This window comes from Myotis myotis, unplaced genomic scaffold (assembly GCF_014108235.1).
Source record: "Myotis myotis isolate mMyoMyo1 unplaced genomic scaffold, mMyoMyo1.p scaffold_m19_p_2, whole genome shotgun sequence".
Taxonomy (NCBI): domain Eukaryota; kingdom Metazoa; phylum Chordata; class Mammalia; order Chiroptera; family Vespertilionidae; genus Myotis; species Myotis myotis.
In genome coordinates this window covers 98,552,288-98,558,070 of record NW_023416324.1, presented here as the reverse complement: position 1 = coordinate 98,558,070, position 5,783 = coordinate 98,552,288, and positions in this window count along the sequence as shown.

The window sequence follows — 5,783 nt, the reverse complement described above, 5'->3', positions numbered from 1 at the left end:
CCGCTGTGTCCTGACAGAGGCAGATCTCCTCAGAGCCAGGGCCCTGATATGGGCCTGCACGGCGCAGGGTGGGGGTGGGGTGGGAGGTTTGGGAAGAACATGCAAAGCAGCTGGGGAGGAGAGAGCTGGGCTGTGCTTCCAGCTGCAAAGACCATCTGCATCCTCTTCTCTACACCTGAGCAACCCATGCCCAATTGGTCATGTCAGAAAGGGCTGTGGGCTCAGCCTGAGGGAAGGATTTTTCTCTTGTGATCATAGAATTTAATCTCTGTTCTTTCACAAATGGCCTAGACTCAGCCAGATTGATTGGGCACAAGCCTGTTAGAAAGAAATGAGGGACCTGTGGTCCCATGTCTCATTCTACTCCCACATGCCTCTTGGTGCACGACTGTCTGGTGAGTGAGCTATTGATCAGGACTTTATCTTCCACATATTCCTTTCATTGGATGCTCAGTGATTTCCCTGGGTCCTCGAGTCGCCTCGCTCTGTGTTAGGATTAGTGAAGAGCAACACTCAGGCCCAGCAGCATGGGTGCAGGGTGACCACACGGCATGGATGAGCAGGACCAGCTCTGCCTCCCCAGAATACTTACAGCAGCTCTTCGTTGTGTGACCCGCTATTTCCCACACCACTCCATTCACACAAAGTGCCCATCCAACCAGGCCCCACCATCCTTAAAAATTTGGGAAAACTACGTTCACACTCGTGTTCTAAGAATTCAACCTGGGCTTCCTCCTGTTCCTCAGAATTGTGCACATGGTGGTGAGCACGTGGTCGGGGCCTTCCTCTGCACATCTGAGCAGCTCGGTTACACTTTCCAGTTCTGACCCTCATCTCCTCAAATCGAATGCTTTTCCTAAAGCAGTGAAACTCTTTTGCTCTCCTAATCTTCCTCTATGACTTAAGGCAGAAGTTTTATCGATGCTACTCCAACTTCCAAATGAATCCTCATCCATTTAGGAATTGGAGCTTCATCCACAGTCGGCATTATTCACTGCAAGATTCTGCTCTCAGAGAAGTCCCTGAAACCAGCATATCTGAGTCGAGGGACAAAGCTCCATTGCTTAGGGATTGTGTGACATTGATCAACTTAACTTCTTAACTTCTTTTTGTCTCAGTTTGTCTGTCTTTGTAACTGACAATAATGTATTTTTTTCTAACAATTCTGTTTATAATTTAAATAAGATAAAGCATTTAGAACAGTATTCAACAATAAAATATGTTGCTATTTATTTTATCATAATCATTATTATATTTAGCATTCTTATAATCATTATCATAAGTATATTGAGTAACCTAGCAAAGACACACGAAAAACAGTCTTAAAATGAATTTAAGTATGTCTCATTGACAACCATACTAGGTTCTAGGACTGTTTTTTCAGTTACCAGCTCACTATTCTTAAAAAATCTGATTGTTTTACCTTGATCTAAACTATATTGCTCATGCTCACCCAGACCTATTCAATGTATTTCTTCTCACCATCCTTTATCCAAACTTCACTTTATAAAAGGTTAAAATGGCCCTGCCAGTTTCTCTCAGTGGTTAGAGCATCGGCCCTCAGACTGAAGGGTCACAGGTTCAATTCTGGCCAAGGGCATGTACCTTGGTTGCAGGTTCAATCCCCCACCCAGGTCAGGGCGTGAGCGGGAGGCAGCCAATTAATGTGTCCTTCTCACATTGATGTTTCTCTCCCTATCTCTCTCCCTTTTCCCCTCCCTTCTACTCTCTCTAAAAAAGTCAATAGAAAAAATATTCTCACTCCCAGGTAAGGCTTTAAATGTCATAGTGCTGATCTTCCTTCTTACATAATTCTTCTCTATTTCTCTAATACTTGTCCTAGGACTCACAGTAAAGAAAAACTACCACCATCACTTTCGGGCCTGCTCCATATAATTTATACAGATTTTTCATCTAGGGCCTTTGTGAAATGTCACATTAAGAAACATATTCCTACTACTTAGCCATAAGAAAGGATGAAATAGCACCATTTTCAACAACATGGATGGACCTTGAGAATATCATGCTAAGCGAAATAAGTCAGACAGAAAAAGTCAAGAACCATATGATTTCACTCAAATGTGGGATATAAAACTGAAAGCAACAAATGAACAAATAAAACAAACAAAAACCCATTACACAGATAACGGCATGGTGGTTACCAGATGGAACCACCTGGTGGTTACCAGGTGTAATCATCTGGTGGTTACCAGTTGGGGGTGGCAGAGAGTAAAGGGCAAAGGGGTCAAATATATGATGGAAGGTGATCTGACTTTGGGTAGTAAACACACAATGCAATATACAGATGATATATCTTAGAATTGTACACTTTATTGAAGCCTATATAATTTTTAATCCTCACCTGAGGATATTTATTGATTTTAGAGAGAGAGAAAGAGAGAGACAGAAACATTAATGTGAGAAACACTAATTGGTTGCCTCCCATATGCACCCCCACCGAGGAAGAAACCCACAATCTAGGTATGTGTCCTGACTGGGAATCGAACCTGCTAACTCTTTGGTGTACGGGATGATGCTCCAACCAACCAAGCCACCCAGTGGGGGCAAAACCTATATAATTTTATTAAACAACATTACCCCAATAAATTTTATTAAAAAAACACACATATTCCCTATGGCAGTATTTTATTAAATGGAGGAATTTTATCTGTGCATGGACCAAGAAATTAGAATTTCATGACCAGACATAATAATATAGCTGTAATATAGTCTATCTACACTAATAAAAGAGAAACATGGTAATTGGCGTACGACCGCTACCCTTTTCATTGGCTAATCAGCGAGATATGCAAATTAACTGTCAGCCAAGATGGCGACCGGCAGCCAGGCAGCTTGAAACTAACATGAAGCTTGCTTGCTTCAGTGACGGAGGACTCCAACGTTCCTGCCTGCGGCTATAGGCCTCTGAGCCTGAAGTTTAATTAACTATGTAACAAATACCACCGGACTTCAGCCAGCAGATTCACAACATTGTAAGCAAAGGCCAGAAACCTACTTTCAGCTGCGGAGGCCTAAGAGCTGGAGCCAAGTCTCAAAGCTAAAGCTGGCCCAGAATAAAAAAAAAAGAAAAAAAGGAGCAGTTGGGAGCTTCAGTCACCCCCAGCCTGAAAACAGCCCTCAGCCCCTCACCCAGACTGGCCAGGCACCGCAGTGGGGACCCCCACCCTGAATGGTGTGTGACCAGCTGCAAACAGCCATCATCCCCTCACCCAGGCTGGCCAGGCACCCCAGTGGGGACCCCCACCCTGATCCAGGACACCCTTCAGGGCAAACCAGCCAGCCCCACCCATACACCAGGCCTCTACCCTATATAGTAAAAGGGTAATATGCCTCCCAGCACCAGGATCAGCGAAGCCATGAGGCCTCCCGGCACCGGGATCAGCATGACAGGGGGCAGCGCCCAAACCCCCTGATCGCCCTGTGGCTCTGTGTGACAGGGGGCGGGGCCACAACCTCCCTATCCGCCCTGCTCTGTTCGTGACAGGGGAAGGTGCCCCAACCCCCTGATCAGCCCTGCTCTGTGCCTGATAGGGGGAAGCTCCCCAACCCCCCCCTCCCCCACGGGCCCTGCTCTGTGTGTGACGGGAGCAGAGCCCCAACCCCCTGATGGGCCCTGCTCTGTGCATGACAGGGGGTGGCGCCGCAACCTCCCCATCGACCCTGCCTTGAGTGTGACAGGGGACGGTGCCCCAACCCCCCAATCGGCCCTACCCTGATCGTGACTGAGGGTGGCATCACAACCTCCCAATCTCCCTGCTCTGTGCATGACAGGGGGCGGTGCCCCAACTCCCCAATCGGCCCTGCTCTGAGCCCGACCAGGGGCTGCACCTAGGGATTGGGCCTGCCCTCTGCCACCTGGGAGCAGGCCTAAACCAGCAGGTCGTTATCTCCCGAGGGGTCCCAGACTGCGAGGGGGCACAGGCCGGGCTGAGGGACCCCCCCTCGCCCCCGAGTGCACAAATTTTTGTGCACCGGGCCTCTAGTATATATATAAAACCTTAATATGCAAATAGATTGAACGGTGGAACAACTGAACAACTGGTCGCTATGACGTGTGCTGACCACCAGGGGGCATGCGCAGAACACGGTGGGCATCAGCTGCGGTGGGATGGTGGAACAGGTGAGCGGGGGTGCCAGACCAAGGTGGGGCGCCGGTTGTTATCATTGGGGGAGCCTCTGGTGATTACTGAAAATTCTTTGCTCCTGTGCACCACAGTCCTGCCGGGCACTTGCACCTGCTGCTGGCATGAGCCCTGCTCACAACTGCTGCTGGTGCCAGAGCTCGTGCTGGTCCTGATCGCTAGGTGCCATCAGTGGTGCGAGCAGTGGCTGCTGGCCCCAAATCGCCCCTGAGGGCTTCTCCAACTCCCTCTGCTCCTGAGGGGTAATTGCAGCAGCAGCTGCCACTCACACCCACTGAGGGCGCCATCCCCATTTGCACCCGCTGCTGGCACCAGCTCCAATTGCTCTGTGCTGGCAGTGGGTGTGAATGGGGCCGGTGCCATCAGAGCGTGGGAGTGGTGTCCGCAGGAGTGGGGCTGCAGGCAGACAGGGGACTGGGGGCTGCGGCGGGAGGGGCGGGCAGGGGCTTGGAGGATGGGCCAAGACCTGACCTTGTGCCCGCAGTGTGAAAGGCCATGGCCAGAGTGGCTTTCGGGTTCAAAGGCTTGGAGAAAGAGCTGACACACAAATTGACATGCAAGACATAGGAATATTAATTTTTAGAATTACGGGGGGAGGCCAGAGGAAAACTCAACTAGAGAAGGTAAGTTCCCCTGAGTCTCTGTTCCCAGCTGCTTTTCTTAGCTAGAACACACAATTGCATTTTAGGAATACAAACAGACATATCAATGGTAATGTTTAGTAAACAGTAAGATTGTCAGGTTTTGGGGGAGTTTGCTTTAGGCCATTGAGTCAGCAGTAGGTAATAAAATGTAAATATTCACCATGTGAATATCAAAAGGAGTCCCGGCCAGCCTTCTGCCAGACTCCTCACATTTATATTAATTACTGTTGATCTTGGTTCCCAGCACCCCAGCAGCCTCGTGGCTCATAGTTCCTTTCAAGGTTCATGAATTTGTGCACTGGGCCCCTAGTCCTATATAATAAAAGCCTAGTGATGGAATGGTGGAATAACCAGAATGACTGGTCAACCAGTCGCTATGATGCGCACTGACCACCAGGGGGCAGACGCTTAATGCAGGAGCTGCCCCCTGGTGGTCAGTGTGCTCCCACAATGGGAGCACCACTTGGCTGACCAGGATGAGCAGCTGCTACTGCAGCTGGAGCGGGTCCACAGCTGCTTGGCTGACCAGGATGAGCGGTGCTCCCATGTTGGGCTGATCCCCGCAGGCCATATTCCCCACCAGTGCATGAATCCCATGCACTGGCGTCTAGTATGATATAATATGATATACTATATGTTATAACTGTAATAGAATAAAATAGAGTAAAATAGAAGAGAATAAAAAACAAGGGTATGTCCTATGAATCAACGGTAAGTATTGGTCCACAGATATTTTCTATATATATTGGACATATGCTGTGTATATCTGTGCAATGATGATCTAAATATCTAAGGATTACTGTCTTAGGGATGCTTGCATTACACTGAGACTTGCCAAAGTTTCCTGTTAATAACAATCAACTTGTGCGCTATTTTTATGATTATGAAACCTCTCTTTGAGATGAAAACATCAAAGACTCACTGAGATGAAGCTTTGAGAGCAGTGGAGGCTTATCCTGTGAGGTTGTTGTTAGGG